Raw genomic sequence first — 21,744 nt, forward strand, 5'->3', positions numbered from 1 at the left:
GAGTTCTCTTTGTTGGTGTAGAGGAATCCAACTGAATTTTGTATGTTTATCTTGTATCCTGAAACTTTGCTGAATCTATTAGTTCCAGTAGTTTTCTTGTGGATTCTTTGGGGGTTTCTGTGTGTAAGATCATGTCATCTGCAAATAGAGATAAAAATATGGAATGCTTCACGAATTTACGTGTCATCCTTTTGCAGGGTGATGCTAATCTCTGTATCGTTCCAGTTTTAGTATATGTGCTGGTGAAGCGAGCACCTGAATTACTTTTTGATTCAGAGTTCTTGGTGTCTGTTTTTACTCATTATCATGCTGTTTGCCATAAAAAATGTTGGTGGTGTTGCCTTCTTATCATCTCTGGGATTTTCTGCCAAGCCATTGTCACCCATTTTGCAAATTTTGATGCGGTTGCTTCTTTTTTATTAGAAGGTGTCAGTGGAAGGTATTTAAAATAACCAGGAGTTGTATTCCTTTCTCAAATGATACTTGAATGGTTTCTTCACAAGAATAGTTGTAGTTGTCCAGTTATATCTCTAGAAATAACAATCCAGTTTGGACAGATAAGGTTGACATCATGACTGCTACCTAGTAACAAAGATACCACCTGCCTTAGTCGTCTAGTGCTGCTTTAACAGAAATACCACAAGTGGATGGCTTTAACAAAGAGAAGTTTATTCTCTCAGAGTCCAGTAGGCTACAAGTCCAAATTCAGGGCATCAGCCCCAGGAGAACGCTTTCTCTCTCTGTCGGCTCTGGAGAAAGGTCCTTGTAATGCATCAGTCTTTCCTTGGTCTGGGAGCTTCTCTGCACAGGAAACTCAGGTCCAAAGGACGCGCTCTGCCTTTAGCACTGTTTTCTTGGTGATATGAGGTTCCCATGTGTCTCTGCTCGCTTCTCTCTTTTATATCTCAAAAGAGATTGCATTAAGACACTACCGTATCTTGTCAACCTCATCAGTATAACCTCATCACAGTGATAGAATTTACAACACATAAGGAGATCACATATAATCTCATCATAGTGATAGGGTTTACAACACATAAGGAAATCACATCAGATAACAAATCATACAATACTGGGAATCATGACCTAGCCAAGTTGCTACACACATTTTTTGGGGGACACAATTCAGTCCACGACACCACCCGAATGTAATATGCTGTAGTTTCAGAGATTTTAAAAAACCAGTTGCTTCTGAGTTGATTCCAACTCATGGTTGACTTTGGGCAACTGTGCTTTTTGAAAAATAGCTCTGAGATAGTATTCTTCAATGATGGCTGCAACAACGTCTCCCATCTCACTGATCTTAAAATTTGAGTGAGAGGTAAAGTCCGTGTCCCCTCCTTTTTAGATTAGTAGATCTTTTGTGACTTTCCTGGAGCCCTGGTGACACAGTGGTTTAGAGCTCAGCTGCTAACCAAAAAGTTCACTGTTCAAATCCACCAGCTGCTCCTTGGAAACCCTACTCTGTTCTGTAGGGTTGCTATGAGTTGGATTTGACTCAGCGGCAACAGGTTTGGTTTCTTTTTTTCATTTTTGTGATTTTCAACCTATACAGTACTGAAGAAGCTATAGTATGTGACTTTTGAGGCTAGTTGGAATAGTTGTGTTTGGAGCCCTGAGCTGCAGTGTAAGCAGTTCAGCTTTGGAGACCACCAAACTGTGAGGATGCTCATACTAGCCCATGTAGGGGGACCGCTTGGAAAGGCCCTGAAACTGTATGAAGGCAGCGATGTTCAGATCTAGCCACTGTCTGACTGCAACTGCACGAGAGACTTAAAGCCAGAACTGCTTATCCCAGCCAGTCCTGAATTCCTATCTCACAGAAACTGGGAGAGGTAATAAAATGATTGTTGTTTTTAAATAACTTAACTTTGGAGCAATAAGGTAGGCAGCAATCGATAACTGGAGTATACTCAAAACTGGAGAGAGAGCTCCTGAAATACTTAGCAGAGCTCCTGTATTCAAACAATGTATTATAAAATAAAGGACCTTATTGACTTGATTTAAAAAAAATTTATTTTTTATTGAGATATAAGTCTCATACCATAATTCTCTCGTAAGTGTACAGTTCACTGCTTTTAAATATATTCAGAAGGTTGTGTGGCCATTACCACTATCTAATTTCAAAACATTTTTATCACCCCCCAAAAGAAACCCCTTACCCATTGGCTGTCACTCCCCATTCCTTCCTCCCTCCAGTCCCTGGCAACCACTAATCTAATTTTTGGCTCTGTTATTGACTCAAATTAATATTTCATTTTTAAACGTGGTTGTCTATTTTCTTAGTACATTTGAAATAATAAAATAGAAGGATCTTGAGAGTGCTTTAGATTGGTTTAATGACAGCAGCAGTGACAGCTGAGAGTGTGACAGTATGGAGGATCCAGAGTAAATAAAACTATAGTAGGCTTCATTATCTAAAGAACAGTAATGATAGGACTGATGAATGAATATGTGTCATCAGGAAAATGTTATATTTAGTTACCCTTTTAAGGAGCCAGCGAATTCTGCATTTCCTATTAGAAAGTATCTGGGAAAAACGTTGAAAATAAAAAGGGCAAATAAAATTAAAAATGGCACCTTTTGAATATTTAAAATGAAAAAGTGGGTATTAATGTCTATCTTTCAGAGTTGTTAACATTAAATGAGATCCTGTCAATAAGAGCTGTAGACTGTTAGATATTCAGAAAAGGTATCTGTAAATTTCCTCTCACTTTTTTAGATGAACATACATATTTTTAGTCTTTATTTTGAGAAAGATTTCAGAGCTACACCTGTAATTTCTACTTGGACGATAAGGACTTGGTAAAATTTGGAGTTATAAGTTCAAACTTAGAAGCAATCATTTTCAAATGGTGGTCTCCAAAGTGTGATGCTTAAGATGACTCATTAAAGTGTAAGAACTAATTATTAGAATTTGTATTCATTTTTTAAATAAAAAATTAGAAATAATTAAGCTTTATACTGGTACCCCTCATTCTGTCAGATTGATGATCAAGTGAGATTTATAGTTTTTATGGCATTTCTGAGGAAGCCTGGAGGGGTTGATAATGGAAACCTCACCTATGTGTTTCCTTTCAGCTTATTGTGATATGTTACTGGTGCAGAAATGAATTTAAAGATTATATTATTTTATTTTAGTTTTTCCTGGAAAAATTTTTTTCTTTAAAAATTTTTTTTTTTTATTCTACTTTGGGTGAATGTTTACAGAACAAATAGTTTCTCATTAAACAGTCAGTACACATATTGTTTTATGACATTGGTTAACAACCCCTCGACATGTCAACACTCTCCCTTCTCGACCTTGGAGGACCTTTTTTTTGGTGGAAATATACATAGCCAAAGTTACACCGTTTCAAAAGTTTCTACATGTACAATTCAGTGACATGGATTACATTCTTCCAGTTGTGCTGCTATTCTCTATGCTTTTCTAAATCATTCCATCACCATTATCTTCAACTCACTGCCCCCTAGGCTTTCCATCAAACCTTTTGAGTTGCTGTTGTCAATTTGATCTCACATAGATCATTTTTTTTTCCTTAGATGAAGGTTTGCAGAACAAATAGTTTCTCATTAAACAGTACACATATTGCCCTGTGACATTGGTTAACAACCCCACGGCATGTCAACACTGTCCCTTCTTAACCTTGGGTTCCCTATCACCAGCTTTCCTGTCTCCTCCTGCCTTCAAGTCCTTGTCCCTGGACTGCTGTGCCTCATTAGTCCCATTTTGTTTTATGAGGCTGTCCAATCCCCAGCTGAACGGTGGTTTTAGTGAGTGTGATTGTGATATGCCTTGGTGATTTTCTGTTGGGGTCTATCCTATGTGGGGTTCATTGAGCTTCTTGGATGGTCATCTTTTCCTCTTTCATGATATTGGGGAAGTTTTCTGTCAGCAGTTCTGCATTGATCCTCTGTGTTTTCTGTTTTCTCCCCCTGTTCTGGAACTCCGATCACTCGAAGATTTTTGCTTTTGATTGTATCCCACATAATTCTCAGAGTTTCTTCAATTTTTTTCATTGTTTTTTCTGATTTTTCCTCAGAGTTGTATCTGAGTGTTTGTCTTCAGTTTCGCTGATCCTGTCTTCCATTGTTTTAGACTTGCTCCTCAGCCCTTCTATGACACTGTCCATTTCTGAAGTCTTGTTGTTTATCTTTTGGATTCCTAATTGTTGTTTTTGTATGTTTCTAGTTGTGAATTTATTTAAGCATTTTATTCCTGTATTATTTTCTTGAATTCTTCCTTTTTTTGTCTGTATTTTCTATGAATTTATTTGCCTTTTCCATGAATTTGTCTATTTTTTCTTCCTTTTTTGTCTACTTTTTGCATCAACTCTTGGATAATTCTGAATATTAGAGATTTGAATTCCCTATCAGTTAGGTCTAGTGCCTTTTTTTCTACTGGAAGGTCATCTGGTGTTTTATTTTGGATGCCTACTGGAACCATCATGTCCTGTTTTTGTAAATGTTTTGATATTGTCTGCTGTCTTCGAGACATTGAGTAGTTGTTTTCCTCGTTTATTGATTGTAGATTTGTTTGTTTCATCCTGCTTTTTTGTTTTATTTGGTTATGTCTGAGCAGGTGGGCTGTGTGTTCTTTGTTGTTTGCTTGTCTGTGGGCACGATACTTTTTACCTCCTTCTCCAATGGGCAGGAACAGTTGCTCAGGTATGGTACAGCAGGGCACTACTGGCTAAAGGGGAGTTGCTGAGATGGGTTGTTTGTGGCACGTACCAGGGCTGACAGTGTGGATTGGGAATCAGTGCAGGGCAGGTTCCAGTAGGCAGTGCCTGTACTGCTTGGGAGTGTGATGTTCAATGCACAGTGCAGGTACGCATGAATGAGGGGGTAGATTGTGATGTGTGGAGCTAAGATGGGTATGGGAAAGAGGAGAGAGAGGAGAGAGGAACAGGAGCCAAAAACATACACACAAACAAAAAAGAGTGCTAAGGGAGCTTGCTATTGAGAGACTAAGAAATGGGGAAAAACAAAAATGAAAAAAAAAAAAAAGTAAAAGGGTAAAAGAAAAAGAATAAATCAAGAAACTGGAAATGAAGAAAGACAAAAAGGGAATAAGAGAGAAGAAAACAAACAAACAGAAAAAAACAAGGAAAAAGAAACGCGCACAGGGATGTCCCTGTGCATCTGCGCAGAATAAGGGAGTAGCTTCCAAGCCACACGGTACTGCCCGGCTGGAAGGGGCTCCCAAGTTGAGAAAAGAAAAAGAAAACAAACAAACAAATCAAAACAGAACAAATCAGAACGAACAAAAAAGCCCCGGGGGTCTTACCAGCATGATGGCATGGGCCAGGAAGCAGTTTCACAGTTGAGCTGTGTTTTGCAGCCTTTCAGGAAGAAGCGAAGGTGGCACACGGAGCCAGGTATTTGAGAGAAAGGTGGGGGAGGTGGTGAGAGGTAAGGAAGAAATCTAAAGAAGTGGAAAAGAGCAACACCAGCAGCCAACAAAAGGCACTCAGGGAGCAGGCCAGTGCGGGCGGGAGGAATCCAGGTGACACTGGGGTGAAGCTTTTTTTTCCCAGCCAAGACACTGTGGCTGCAGGAAGCAGAGGAGGTTAAGTAGGGGTGAATATCGTGTGAGGTGGGAAAGCCTATATCGCTGGTTACTGGTTGTTCTGTCTCCTGCTGGAAGCTCCGTGAAGCTGCTTTCTCATACCCCCTGTTCGCTGATCTCTGATAGTAGTCCAAGATGGCAGATCCGTGCTGTGGTCGCTGATAGGGGACCTCTGCATGTATGTCTCCTCGCTGTATGTTCTCAGTCAGTTTCTTATTCGATTTGGTGCTTGACTGAGTTCTTTATCTCTTCATTTGGTGCTTAAGTTTCCAGGATTGACGTGTGATTCTGTTTGACTTAATTTTTCTGATCTTTGCTGTGGAGGGACAGCGTGGTGCTTCTGACTATAGCGCCGTGTTCCCCAAAAGTTCAAGATTATGTTATTTTAAATAGTAGACTTAATATTCTGTAAGGAGCTGGGGAGTGGTTATAAAATTTTTTTAAATACTCAGTGGCCCACTATTTGTGGTAATGATAAAGTAAGAGTTGAACTTAAAGATGAGTTAGGTATTTTTCTACTATGGAAAGAAGGATCTTCTAAATTTATTTTTTCTGTCAGTGATATATTTATAAATATAAACAATCTCTGTCCCTTGATATTAAAGGTAACATTTTAGCTGTGAGTGAAAAAGTAACTTTTTTTTTTTTTAATGAAATTTATCCTGTGAAGGTGAGATGTTTGGAAATGTTTACATTATTTTGTGATTTTGTTGCTGAAAAGGCTGTGTCACTTATAAAAGTGGTTATTTGAAAACTCTAGAAAAATGTGGGAACAAAACTTTCTAATCCATTAATTTTTTTCTCAAATGAAAAGTTATAGTGAATTTTGGACTCATTTTAAAAACGTAAGTATTCAACAGTACATTATGATAAATTTGTAAGAAAAACTGTAAATTTTTATTTGAATTTCAGCAAAGGCAGTGACTCTTATCTTACAGTTGAGTACTTGACATATATTTGTCAAGTATTCCTTTTCTTAAATCTGTGTGACATTAAATCTGAGGTTAGACTAGACTGGGGTGATCGTACCTTCGTTGTTTCCCTTCTCTCAGTGATCCCAGTCCATTTCTGCCCATTGTCCAATGTATAAAAAATGGTTTATACATTTTGTTTAGTTTTCCAGTTATTTATGGTGGAAGATTAAGTCTGGTATTGGTTAGTCTGTCATGGCCAGTGGCAGATGTGTTTTCCAGTTATTGTTTAATGTGGCAGTTTATTAAACAAATTTGTGCTGCATAACAAATTAACCACAAATTTAGAGACTTAAAACAACAAATAAAATTTCAGACCATTGTAGCATTGGAACAAAGTACAGAACCTCATCATCTAGTTCAGGTGCAGTTGTGGATAACATTCCTTAGGTGTAGTTCTTAAGTACAGTGCTTTGTGGACAGTTCCTCTAGCTCTGTAGGCCCGTGGAACTAGAGGCAAGTTACCTATCTCCAACATACAATGTAGAGTAGCATTGTCTACCCACTACACACTTTCCTTTTTGAAAAGGATTAAAATGCACAAAGGAGTCACTGGTCTATAGCAGTTCAAACTCCAGCCAGGATAATGCTGAAAATTCCTTGACTAGGTCTCAAGGCCTGGGAATAGTTTTCCATAGCTCTTGGCTCTGTCTTTTGGGTTTTTGGTTCAGCTGACAGTCATCTTCCCTTTTTCGTGCAAGATGGCATGTCTTTATAGCTGAGCAGCTCTCTATGCTTGCTTCTTACTAGTGTAAATCTGGGGTTCAATGCCCTCTCCGCATTCTGTCCTGTTTCTGACCTTTTACTTCAGGCTGGCAATGTTTCTGCATGTATAACTCTTTTAGGAACTTTGTGGGTTTTCTGTAACCTTCTTGGGTTGTACTCCTCTAGACAAAAGTCCCACCCACAAATATCTTTAAGATACAGATTTGCTAAAAGGATTTGACAGTACGCAGTTGTAGGAGCTGGTTAAGCAGTCTCTGTAAGGCTCTTATCTTTGCTTCTGATTCTGGAGTTTGAAGTTGATAAGGCAAGCAATCAGGAAGAGAAGATGCCTATAACGTGGGAGAGAGCAAGAACAGACTGGAGCTTACAAGGGCAGACTAAAACCTGCTTGAGGTCTTGCGTATTGCTTCTGACCTTGATCATGTGAGTGTTTTGCAGAAGGTGTTCCTTTCTTCATGGAGTTTAACTGTAGGCGAAGCTGAAAGAGAATGCAGGGGAAGGTGGGGCAGTTGTAGGCCCTGCCACTGTATCATACTAATAAGGTGAGCCAGCAGACAAGCTACAGTGTATGTGAGCTACAAAATGGCTGCTGCCTCACTTCCCCATCCATGTCTCCCACCAGACTCTCTCCTGTGGCCTACCCTAACCAGATACTTACAGGAAAGGAATTTTTGGGAAGTGTAGTTAATCCTAGCCAAGCTGGCATATTACAGTGCCACTACTGTGAGATATCTAAGTTGTTTGTTGCTTTTTATTACAAATAAAACTGCAGTTGAACTAGTATGTATAAAGTGATTTTCATATCTTGGTTTATTTAATTGAGATAGATTTCTAGAAGTTGAATTGCTGAATCAAAGGGTATTAACTTCTACTCAAGGCTTTTGAAGTTTTGTTGCTACAGTTCTTTCTAAAAGATTTGTGTTAATGTATAACCTCATACGTTACAGGTGTATCAGTTTCACTCTACCATTGCATACAGGTCTGCATTTCTACATTCATTCAAATATGTTTTGTTGATCATCTTCTGAATCCAGATAGATGCAAAGAATACACAATTGATTAAGGTATGGTCTGTTTTCAGTTTTCTCAGATGTTGGTACTTAAGATACTTAAAAATTTATGACATTGCTTTACCATGGGTGTGATGGTTAAGATTGTGTGTCAACTTGACTGGGCCATGATTCTCAGTGTTTTAATGTGAACTATGAGTAGCCAGTCAGATGAAAGGGAGTCTCCTTGGAGGTGTGGCCTGCATCTGAATATAAGCAGACATTCTTGCTTTTTGCTCTCTCTGGATCTCTGGATCCTATGGCTGCCTCCTGTCATCTCATCTCCAGTTCTTGGGACTTGAGCTGTTGGCTTATCTGCTGAACTTGGGATTCGTCTGTCTGCACAGCCTGTGAGCAGGACCCTGCTCTCCAACCTGCCAATCTTGGGCTTGCCAGCTTCTGGAGCTGCGTGACTTGGGAGAGTCCTCTACCCTGATCCACGGACTCAGGACGTTCTAGCCTCTACAGTTGCGTGAGCTGATTCCTTGAGATAAATCTCTTTCTATATATATATTTATACACTTTACTGGTTTTGCTTCTCAAGAGAACCCAGCCTAAGACATTTGGTACCAGGAGTGGGGTATGTCGAGACATTCCTTCTAAAGTGAAGGATAAGTTATTGCATCTTGCTGCTCCCACAACTAAAAAGGAGGCACAATGCCTGGTGGCCCTCTTTGGATTTTGGAGGCAATATATTCCTCATTTGGGTGCGCTACTCCGGCCTATTTATCAACTGACTTGAAACGCTGCTAATTTTGAGTGGGGACCAGAACAAGAGAAGGCTCTGCAACAGGTTCAGGCTGTTCAGGCTGCTGTGCAAGCCACTCTGCCACTTGGACCACATGATCCAGCTGATCCAATGGTGCTTGAAGTGTCAGTGGCAGATAGAGATGCTGTTTGGAGTCTTTGGCAGGCCCCTATTGGTGAATCACAGTGCAGACCCTTAGGATTTTGGAGCAAAGCTCTGCCATCCTCTGCAAATAAGTACTCTCCTTTTGAGAAACAACTTTTGGCTTGTTACTGGCCCTTAGTAGAGAGTGAACACTTAACCATGGGACACCAAGTCACCATGAGGCCTGAGCTGCCCATCATGAACCGGGTGCTGTCTGACCCACAGAACCGTAAAGTTGGACGTGCATAACAGCACTCCATTATTAAATGGAAGTGGTACATTCGAGGTCGGGCCTGAACAGGACCCGAAGGCACAAGTAACTTGCATGAGAAAGTGGCCCAAATGCCCATGGTCTCCACTCCTGTCACATTACCTTCTATCTCCCAGCCTACACCTATGGCCTCATGGGGAGTTCCTTATGATCAATTGACTGAGGAAGAGAAAACTCGCGCCTGGTTTACAGATGGTTCTGCGCAATATGCAGGCGCCACTCGAAAGTGGACTGCGGCAGCACTACAGCCCCTTTTTGGGACCTCCCTGAAGGACAGCGGTGAAGGGAAATCCTCTGAATGGGCAGAACTTCAAGCAGTGCACCTGGTTGTTCACTTTGCTTGGAAGGAGAAATGGCCAGATGTGTGATTATATACTGATTCATGGGCTGTGGCCATTGGTTTGGCTGGATGGTCAGGGACTTGGAAGGAACGTGATGGGAAAATTGGAGACAAGGGTTTATGGGGAAGAGGTATGTGGATAGACCTCTCTGAATGGGCCAAAGAAGTGAAGATATTTGTGTCTCATGTGAATGCTCACCAAAGGCTGACCTCAGCAGAGGATAATTTTAACAATGAAGTGGATAGGATTACGCGTTCTTTGGAAACCAGTCATCCTCTTTCCCCAGCTACTCCTGTCATTGCTCAGTGGGCTCATGAACAAAGTGGCCATGGTGGGAGGGATGGAGGTTATGCATGGGCCCAGCAGCATGGACTTCCACTCACCAAGGCTGACTTGGCCACAGCCTCTGATGAGTGCGTAGTCTGCCAGCAGCAGAGACCAACACTGAGTTCCCGATATGGCACCATCCCTCGAGGCGATCAGCCAGCAGCCTGGTGGCAAGTTGATTATGTTGGACAACTTCCATCATGGAAAGGGCAGTGTTTTGTCCTTACTGGAATAGACACTTACTCTGGATATGGATTTGCCTTCCCTGAATGCAATGCTTCTGCCAAAACTACCATCCGTGGACTTACAGAATGCCTTATTCACCATCATGGTATCCCACACAGCATAGCCTCAGATCAAGGGACTCGCTTCACAGCAAATGAAGTGTGGCAGTGGGCCCATGCTTATGGAATTCACTGGTCTTACCATGTTCCCCATTATCCTGAAGCAGCTGGTTTGATAGAACGATGGAATGGCCTTCTAAAGACACAATTACGGTGCCAGCTAGGTGGCAGTACCTTGCAGGGTTGGGACAGTGTTCACCAGGAGGCTGTATATGCTTAAACAGCGTCCAATATATGGTGCTGTTTCTCGCATAGCCAGGATTCACAGGTCCAGGAGTCAAGGGGTGGAAATGGGAGTGGCACCACTCACTATTACCCCTAGTAACCCGCTTGCAAGATTTTGGCTTCCTGTCCCCTTGACCTTATGCTCTGCAGGCCTAGAGGTCTTAGTTCCAAAGGGAGTAATGCTCCCACCTGGAGACACATCACTGATTCCACTGAACTGGAAGTTAAGAATGCCACCTGGCCACTTTGGGCTCTTTATGCCTCTGGATCAACAGGCAAAGAAGGGAGTTACCATACTGACTGCTGTGACTGATCCTGATTACCAAGAGGAAATCAGGTTGATATTACATAATGAAGGTAAAGAAGAGTATGTCTGGAATGCAGGAGATTCCTTAGGGTGTCTGTTAGTACTACTATGCCCTGTGATTAAAGTCAGTGGAAAACTACAGCAACCTAATTCCGACATGACTACTAATGACCCAGACCCTTCAGGAATGAAGGTTTGGGTCACCCCACCAGGCAAAGAACCATGACCAGCCGAGGTACTTGCTGAGGGCAAAGGGAATACAGAATGGGTGGTGGAAGAAGGTAGTTCTAAATACCAGTTACAGCCACGTCACCAGTTGCAGAAACAGGGACTGTAATTGTTATGAGTATTTCTGCTTTGTCTGTGTGTATCAAATATTTTGGTTTCCTTCACTTATAAAATATAAGCTGTAAACAGGGCTAGTGCATTTTCGATGGTACACGTGTTAGTTGTATCATGTTAGGCGCAAGTATGACTTCCTAATTGTTTTTATTTAGAGATTCTGGTTTAAGGAGATGTGTACATGTGCCAGGTTGACAAGGGATGGACTGTGATGGTTAAGATTGTGTGTCAGCTTGGCTGGGCCATGATTCTGTGTTTTAATATGATCACTCCCATGATTGAATATACTGTGAGTAGCCAGTCAGATGAAAGGGGGTCTCCTTGGGGGTGTGGCCCACATCTGAATATAAGCAGACATTCTGGCTTTTTGCTCTCTCTGGATCTCTGGATCCTGCGGCTGCCTCTTGTCTCATCTCCAGTTCTTTGGACTTTAGCTGTTGGCTTATCTGCCGAACTTGGGATTCGTCTATCTGCACAGCTTGTGAGCAGGACCCTGCTCTCCAACCTGCCAACCTTGGGCTTGCCAGCTTCTGCAGCTGCGTGACTTGGGAGAGTCCTCTACCCTGATCCACGGACTTGGGACGTCCTAGCCTCTACAATCGCGTGAGCTGATTCCTTGATTTAAATCTCTCTCTCTGTATATTTATACACCTTACTGGTTTTGCTTCTCTAGAGAAGCCAGCCTAAGACAATGGGTTTTTGTAGTACTTTGCATATATCTCATTGTTAATTGTCCCCACTCAGTATGAATAGTACCACTTATCAACATGTAAATCTTTTATTTGATCTTGTACGTAGTAGCTGCTTGATCAAGCTTGTTTGTAGGTGTATTTACAGTGCATTCTTGTCTTCTGCTCTTCTAAACTTTTCTTTACTTGTGATACTTAAAGTGTTTCTGGTTAAATTTTGATTTTTCCCTCTGTCCCCATGGCATGTCTTTACTTCATATAAATACTTCAGTGTGCATCTCTGAAAGATAAGGACTGTTTAAACACCTGTCAAACCACAGTACCATTATCACATCCAAAAATAATTAGTAATAGTTCCTAAATATTATCAAATATTCACTCAATGTTGAAAATCTCCCCATATTCTACTACTTTTTTGTTTTGTTTTAAACATTTATTCAAATCGCGGATCAAATAAGATGTACACATTGCATTTGGATTATATGTTTCTTAAATTTTTTTCAATCAATAGATTCTTTTCAGTCTGCTTTTTTTATTACCATTCATTTGTTGAAGAAATTGGATCAATTTTTCTATAAAATTTTCTATACTCTGGATTATTTTCTGTTAACATGTAGAGGCTTGATTAGATTCAGATTTAGTATTTTGGGGGGTGACATATCTTGATAGGCTGGTTGTGTACTTATTTTTACATCACATCAGAAGCACATAAAGTCTAGTTTGTGTTTCTTTCTGTGTGTTAAGATTGGTAGGTGTCAGATTACTAATCCAGTGGATTTGAGTATTGATAGGTAGTTCCATCTACTTTCAAGTTCCCTATCAGCCTTTCGTCTAATGAATTTAGCAGCCATTAGTAACCACTGTCTAGATCCATTATTTCATCTGGGATTCCAAATGATAATGTTTTAAATCTATTATTTTCTGCATTCATTAGTTGGAATTCTTTTGTAATGAAGAATTTACTTTTTCAAATCGACTGTTTGGTCACCCGTGGTACAGTTTGTACAAGAAAGGCAGGATAAATGCTTGATTTTTTCCTTTCGTTTTCCATTTTTCAGAATAATGAGCTGATTTCCTTGAATCCATTTATATTACTCGTACTAACATGAAACGGGAATTGAGTAATCAATTGCCTACCTGGCAAAAATTATCATTCAAACATCTTTTTATCTTATGTATCATCATGTAGTTATAAGAACACAATTATTAGATGTTTTTACCCTATTAAATAAAGTATTGATTTTATACATTTTGCTTGCTTTGAAATGCTAATGTAACAGAAGAGGATTAGACTTGATAACGACCAATTGTCGATAGATTTTTTAAAAATTACAAATTTTGTTCTCTAAAGTTTGCCACTCTGTATAACACCATTAAGAAGATACTTGATCAAACTATTAGCTTACAGAAAGTGAGTCTGTGTAATGTGAACCAGGAGAGACTGTGACACTGAAGCATCTCAGGAGTGTATATTACTATTGGATTAAATTTCAGGTAGGAAATAACGGCATTGTTTGGGGTCAGGTAGTCTAGTTAGTATATTCCACTTGATTGCGTTTAGAAAATGAACTTTTTATAACCAGGAGTCAGAGAATCGAGCGATAATGGCCTTAGTCTTAAAGTGTTTTTTTTTTTTTTTTTTTGTAATGGGAAATGCCTTTATTTTTAAATGTACGTTAGAAGAAATGTGAAATATTACTTTTTTTAAACATTTCTTCTGACTTTTCTTCCTTTTCTTTTGTTTCATGGAAAATCTATTATTACAAGAAAGGTCATTTTATGTTACTTTCAGAGTTGCAAAACCTATCCAAAAGCCTGGCTCAGCTTGTTAAATTCTGATGTATCATTTTACTTTTCCCCAGTATTTTTAACGTGTTTCCAGACTTCTGTTTAACTCTTCTACAGTGTTTATTTTATATTGTCATGGAGAATAATTTTTTATCTCTCCCTATATTTGTTAATACAGAATTAAATACCATTTCTGTTTCAATCATTTGTTAGTTTCTTAGGATATATGTACAGAATTTTAATTTGTAAAAGGAAGTTTTATAATTAAGCTTTTACTAAGTAGCTTGTCTTTTTTAAGCTGTTGCAAAGGTTGACTTTACACTTACTACTTCAAATGCCCATGAGATGATGCTCATTAGTTTCATTTTTATAGCATTGATGTTTTGTAAGCTGCTATCATAAGAGAATTTATAAATATATTGTTTTGTAAGTTCCTAATTATTTTCTGAGTAGTTAAAATGGTATGGAGATGCATTATGCCAGTATAACGTAAAGCTGTCTGTTGTTCATCTTGCCTAAAGACATTTATATATTTCTATATTAATCTGTTGAATACACTGATTGGCTGAAAGTCTTCAAATGAATGATACATTAAATGCATCTCAATTTCAACCTTCTTTAATGTAAACTTTGGGTTGCAGCTGTGTTCTTTATAATGTGTAAATTATTTTCTCTTTTCTCCTTCGGCTAGGCCAGTAATCTTTGTAAAATAGTAGATGCAATTCAGAGCTCTTAATTTTTCACTTGCAGCAGGTATTTGCTAAAAAAGTTTCAGTATGTTTTGTGATTAAAAAGAGAATGTTTTATAACTTACATGCTCTAAACTGAAACTATTCCACTAGCTTTAAACTTTTTTTTTGTTTAAATATAGATTTCAGTAAGATATGAGGAACCAAGTATATCTTTGGATTGTCACCACTGTGCCAAATTTTACTTTTGGAATTACTGAGTTTTTATCAAATTTATGTTGTATTGAGTTGGGGTAAGTTAACATAACCTGGATGAAGTAGAAGGAAGAATTGTTCAGAGATTGCATCATGAAGAGGGTCAGAACTGACTCAAAACAATAAAAACAAACAAAACAAAACAAAAACAAAAAAAACAAAAACAAAACAAAACAATAAAAATTTCTGCAGACCTGAGGCAGAGATTCTGACTAGAGAGAGAACTCTTAGGGCACAGGAATTTGTTTTAAGTTTTGACCTTTCCTTCACCAGTTCCCTGCTTATCTGACCTTCCCTGGTGTAGATACAACAGAGTGGTTTGGATAAAGAAGTAGGGTGAGAGAGATGATTTTAAGTTGTAATGAGAGGGCATACCAGTGTGTAGGACATGTGGTTCTGGCTTTCTTTTAAAACATTTTTACAGATAATGGTTGATAGAGAAGATTGTTTTACATATACAGTGAAACTCACGAAAGCCAGAACCTGTGTAAGGCAGAAGCCTGTCAGAGAAGAAGAATGCAAATATTTTCCACTAAAACAAGCCATGGAAAAGTGGTAAGACTGCAGCCTGTCAAAGGTGAAAAACTTGTGAGACCCGGAAAACAAGGCAGTCCCATCGAGTTCTGGCTCTCACAGGCTTCCCTGTATTTCTTTATTGACATTTTTGGAGATAAATCAGTCAATAAGTAGCAGTGAACCCAATTTTTTTCCTTTAAATTTTTTTTTTTTTGTACTTTAGATGAATGTTTACAGAACAAATAGTTTCTCATTAAACAGTACACATATTATTTTATGACATTGGTTAACAACAACACGACGTGTCAACGTTCCCTTCTTGACCTTGAGTTCCCTATTACCAGCTTTTCTGTCCCCTCCTGCCTTCTAGTCCTTGTCCCTGGGCTGTTGTGCCCCATTAGTCTCGTTTTGTTTTATGAGGCTATCTAATCTTTGGCTGAAGGGGGAACCTCGGGAGTGACTTCATTACTGAGCTAGAAGGGTGTCTGGGGGCCATACTCTTGGGGTTTCTCCAGTCTCTGTCAGGTCAGTAAAGCCTGGTCGTTTTTGAACTCATTTTTTTTTTTAAAGCAAAAAAAGTTTTTTGAACCCATTTTTAATAATAAATGAACCCATTTTAAAATAAGTAAATTACTTTCTCATGTATTGTTATTTCAAACCTTTATAGAATGTAGTTGTTCTTGAACCAGAATGATCCCCTGAGGTCAACTCTTAGCTGTATAACAGATTGGCTCACAAAATAAGGAATATTACCCGTGAGTACTGTGCTCCTTAAAAAAAAAAAAAAGTCGTTTATATGAAACAAAAAGATCAACAATTAATTTAAAAAAAAGATGAGAAGGTAAGGGGGCCACTAGATTACTGGAATTGGCACATCCAGATCAGAAATAAAGAGACTGTTCATGCATTGTGAAGAATGTAACCAATGTCACTGAACAATTTGTATAGAAATTGTTGAATGGGAACCTAATCTGTGTGTAAACTGTCACTGAAAACACAATAAAATACTATCTAAAAACAACAACAAAGAACAAAAAACAACAAAACAAAAAGAGTATAGTTGTTATGTTTGTATAGCCAGGTACATAAGAATTGTTTAGTAATATATCTGATGTGGTGTTAATAACATACTATATAATTGTGGACAATCCTGTATTCACTGAAAATTTCCAGAGTACATAGCATTGTAAAACTCAAGCGCTGCTCGTCTGCTTTCTTGCTATTGTTCCTTACGTAGAACCAGAGGACTAGGATGTAAGTTAGGATGTAAAAGAAAACTCAAAATAACAGTTACTTAAACAAGATAGATGTGTATCGCTCATATAAAAGAATTTTGGGGATAGGTAGTACAGGGCTGGCAAGGTTGACCCAGTTCACCAGGGTCCTTCAGTGCTTCTGTCTCACTCTTTTGGCTGGGTGTTGGGCTTCTACATTATGATCCAGGATGAGGATTTGTTCCAAGTAGTAGATAAATGAGAAGGGTAAAAGAGTTACAACCTTATGAAGAATCTTCCTGGAAGTTTTACCCAACAGCTTTTGCTTACGTATCAATATGGCAACACTTTGTTGCAAGGAAAACTGGAAAGTAACTGTAAAGACTCGCCACCCTTTCCTAAACCCCAAAACCCTTTGCCGTCAAGTCGATTCAGACTCATAGTGACCCTATAGGAGAGAGTAGAACTGCCCCATAGGGTTACTAGGCTGTAAATCTTATGGAAGCAGACTGCCACATCTTTCTCCTCTGGAGCGGTTGGTGGTTTCAAAGAGCAGACCTTTCAGTTAGCAGCCGAGTGCTTAACCACTGCACCACCAGGACTACTACTTCTTTCCCTAGTGGGCCAGAGTTCTGTTACTAAGGAGGAGAAGGAAAATCAGTATTCTTTAGGAAACACCTTTTATTGAAATAGCTGTCTTTTTAATACAGTGTATAAGTATTGGATAATTGATAAAATTTTGGATGCCTAGTATGTAAAAGGCACTGTCTCACACAGCTATGTGAGGAGTTACTGTAGCATTGTGCAATAAAAATAATGTTGATTGTGTCCCTTCCTTGAAACATGGACCTGGGGAAAAATCACTTAACTTTTCTGGGCCTCATTTTCTTGTCTAGAACGAGTATATGTTTCTTGACTTTTTTTTTTAATTTAAGTGTTAGAAACTCAAAACTAACTTAAGCATGAAAGGAGATTTACTCACTCAGAAAACTGCCAAATCCAAGTGTGACTAGAATCAGGAGCTCAGATGATGTAAAAACATCTTCTTCATCCCTCCACCCCCTTCTGTTGCCCTGTCTTAACTCTGCCTCTTTTGTTTGCATTTAGCCTCATACTCTCCTGCTTGCTGATTGGTTCTCTGGCAGCTCAAAATCATTTTATAGCTCATAATCCAAAAGGAGAGAGAACCCATTTTTCCCTCTCTTTAGCACAGAAGTACCCTGAAGGACTCTGGCCAGGATGTCATCATGGCTGTATTACTGAAGCTATCAGTATGGCAATAGGTGGTATTCTGATTGCCTAACCTTTGTCACATGTCACTCTTCGCAAGATTGGGCACCATGATTGACATCCCTACCGGGAGTGTATGAAGTCAGGAAAGAGTTCCTCAAAGGAACCAGAGGAAAGGGAGTGTGAAAGCATGCTTGGCAGATATAAGTGATTACAATTACAACTAACACATCATCTTTAAGGGTTGCTACAAAGATTAAATAAGTGAGAACCCTTTGAAAATTTGCTATATACTGTATAGCTTTAGAACAGCTTTATTTTATTTAGTTTTTTTTTCTTTTTCTTTTTTTTGAATCAGTACCTATTTTGGAATCAGAAAGACTTAGCTCTTTCATTTCCTAGCTTTGTTATTTTGGACAAGCTGTATGATCTTTCTGAGCTAGTTTTTGCATCTGTAAAATGGGAGCAGTAGTACCAGCCTTATAGGATTGTTGTTAGAATCTTTGAGAATAATGCCTGACACATAGTGGACACTTTACGAATACAATTTCCTTTTCAGGAGCTTAACAGTCTGCTGGAGACAAGCTTTATGTAAAAAGATAACTAATAATCAAAAGCAGTTAAGTGTGAGCTGAGCATGCTTTATAATACACAAGGCATGTTCTAGCATTCAGAGTGGGGAAACGTCACTTCTTTTTTAGCTGTTATCTGGAAGTGTTTTTTTTTTTTTGTAGAGGTAGGAGCTAAACTTTGCGTTTTAGGAAGAGAGAGCAAATACAAGAAGTCTATATAGGCTTCTTCTGGGTATTGACCAGTAAGTTCGTACAGAGACAGAATGAGCAGTGATAACTTGTTGAGATTTTGCAGGATAGGCTAAGTGATTGGAGATTTATTCTATAGGTGATGAGGTGCCATGACGATTTTTGTGCATTGTTAAAGTGTTCTTGGGATGTTTGATGTGGTGGTAATGACTTGGTATCATTAGAATTCTGAACTAAATTGGGAGTTATTTTTCAGTGAGAAGTTTATTTTTTCAGGACCTTAATGTGTTACTAATTTTAACTCCTATTTATCCAAACTGAATTAGGCTTTTATTAAAAATCAATATTTAGTTTCACAGACTGAATAGTAGATCTCAAATAGCTAATGGTAGCTAGGTAAAGGCTTATGTTTCTATACAGTTTAGATTTCAAAGCCATGAGCTTGTCTCTGGGCCTCAGCTTGGGATTCCTGATGGCAAGATACTGAGGAAGACATTTAAATATGAATTCTTACAAAGTTGTCTCATTTTAACCAGATTCTTTGTACTACCATTTGCTTATGCTGATGGCCAACACATAGTAGATCTTTTGGGAAGTACAGGTTCATTGACTTCAAGTGTGTTCTTGTTTGGGGAAATATTGACTATGCTAAATCAACCTGCAGCACTGCTTACCTTTTTGGTTTTATAATCTGTTAAATTACATAGTGTCATCTTGGTTTGTCTTTAGCCAATTTGAACGATTGAGACTGAAGTATCAACATAAGAGCAAGCAGGAAAGGATTAGCACTTAAGAGAATGAGCTATAAAAATACCACTTCTGTATTTTGCATTTGTTTTTGTTATGTCCCTGGAGTTGTTTTCTTTGAACTGCCCCAGAGGGCTATAATCTTTATGGAAGCAGATCGCCAGGTCTTTTTCCTGTGGAGCCCCTGGGTGGGTTCAAACTGCCAACCTTTTGGTTAGCAGCCAAGTGCTTAACCATTTGCACCACCAGGCCTCCTTATTTTACTTTTAATGGATTATTTTTGTCAGTAGCTGATTCACTAAGTTTTCCTTCCCTACACATCCTCCACCACAATCTCTGCTCTATAGTTCCTTTTCCCTGGGAAGAAAATCACCACATAATATCTCAGATGAAAAAAAAAGAAATGAAAATGGACCATGTATCAAAGACAATCTTTATTGGTATTAGTAGCTCTTGGTGGTGTAGTAGTTAAAACGATCAACTGCTAACTGGAAGGTTGGGGGTTGGAAACCACCACCAGTGGCTCCATGGGAGAAGGATGTGGCAATCTGCTTCCATAGAGATTTACAGACTTGGAAACCCTATGGAGTCAACTCCATGGCAGTGGGTTTGGTGTTTTTTTTTTTTTTTTTCCTTTCTGATTTTATTGATATTAATATGTTAGTTGACTCTAGTATATGATTCTGCATTAGTGAGCTAAAGTATAGTATTTTTCCAGGATTTTTTGGCCAACTAAATATACTAGTTTTGTTTTAATGTTTTAAATATGTTGTCGAATCAATTCTGACTGATAGCAACCGTTTAGGACAGAACAGAACTGCCCCATAGGGTTTTCAAGGAGCAGCTGGTGGGTTTGAACTGTTCACCTTTTGGTTAGCAGCTGTAGCTCTTAACCACTACACCACCAGGGCTGTAGATTATGTCCTGCCTCATTAACGTAACTGCCTCTAATTCTGCCTCATTAACATCAATAGAGGTTAGGATTTACAACACAAGGTAAAATTACATCAGAATACAGAATGGGGGACAACCACACAATACTGGGAATCATAGCCTAGCCAAGTTGGCACACATTTTTTGGGGGACACAATTCAATCTATAACAGCTTTTAATCTGTAACAGCTCTTAGGCCTGAGGTGATGGTCCCTTTAGATGTCCTTGAAGACCAGGCCTGAGAAATATCTGAGTTTTTTTAAAAGACATTTCCCATTGTTTAATTATTTCAGGTAGACTGTGTAGTGGTTTAAGAATGCATTGTGTGAATACTGCTGTTTTGAGGGTAACTTAAACACGTAGTAGATGGATATGCCTCAAATGTTCTTTAGCAGTTGCTGAAAGAAATAGCATTATATACGTTCAGTACAGAAATGCAAGCTGTTAGTTTCCAAAAGCTGAAATTAACAGTCTTTTGATGGAATTGTAATGTTTGAATATAGTTTTTTTTGTTTTAAATCACAAATTAACCATTTGAAAGTACCTTTACATTAAAAAAATTGTAAAATAAAACATCTACAGAGAACCAAACCAAACAAAATAAACGAATGTATATCTAAAGGGCAAACACGTTTGAACCCAATGTCCAGGTCAAAAAACAGAATTTTGCCAGCCATCCAGAATCCCTCTAATCACAGCCGCTTCTCTCCCCTAAAAGTAAGCATCTCAACTTTTATAGTACTCACATTGTGGTATTTCTTTATAGTTATATTATACAAGAATATATCCCTAGTCTATAGTTTAGTCTTGCTCTTTTTTGTCTTCTCCAGTTTGTCTTTTAAATTCAGATCAGTTGAAGAACCTTAGTCTTTTGACATACAGAGTTTTTCACAGTCTGGATGTTGTTGATTGCGTATTCCTGATGCAGTTCAACATGTTCTTCTGTTCTCTGCATTTCCAGCAGAGTGGCCGCTGGATCCACTCCTTTTGGCTAGACTCTAGATAGTGCTGTGTTCTTTCCTCAGCAGACATATTACGACTGGTTGCCTTTTTTTTTTGTTTTTTATTGTACTGTAGATGAAGGTTTATAGAGCAAGTAGTTTCTCATTAAATAGTACACATATTGTTTTATGACATTGGTTAACAACCCCACGACATGTCAATACTCTCCCTTTTCTACCTTGGAGGACTTTTTTTTCTGGTGAAGGTATACATAGACAAAGTTAGACCATTTCAAAAGTTTCTACACGTAAAATTCAGTGACATGGATTACATTCTTAGAGTTGTGCTTCTATTCTCACTATCCTTTTCCAAATTATTCCATCACCATTATCGTCCACTCATTGCCCCCTAGGCTTCCCATCAAAACTTTTGAATTGCTGTTGTCAATTTGATCTCACATAGATAATTCTTTTTTTTTTTTTATACCTTAGATGAAGGTTTTCAGAACAGAGTTTGTCATTAAACAGTTAGTACACATATTGCCCTATGACAATGGTTAACAACCCCATGACATGTCAACACTGTCCCTTCTCAACCTTGGGTTCCCTATCAC

General features: G+C 38.7%; 1 protein-coding gene and 1 non-coding gene across 6 annotated transcripts in view; one reads left to right on the forward strand and one right to left on the reverse strand.

Annotated features, from left to right (window-relative positions):
* LRBA (LPS responsive beige-like anchor protein) overlaps positions 1-21,744 on the forward strand; it is an 840,314-nt gene that overhangs the window by 55,735 nt on the left and 762,835 nt on the right. The gene's annotated exons all lie outside the window — the stretch shown is intronic.
* On the reverse strand, positions 153-255 carry LOC111821020 (U6 spliceosomal RNA). The gene has a single exon (XR_002824506.1). It is a non-coding gene; the product is annotated as a U6 spliceosomal RNA (small nuclear RNA).

This window comes from Trichechus manatus, unplaced genomic scaffold (genome assembly GCF_000243295.1).
Source record: "Trichechus manatus latirostris isolate Lorelei unplaced genomic scaffold, TriManLat1.0 scaffold00059, whole genome shotgun sequence".
NCBI classification, from domain to species: Eukaryota; Metazoa; Chordata; class Mammalia; order Sirenia; family Trichechidae; genus Trichechus; species Trichechus manatus.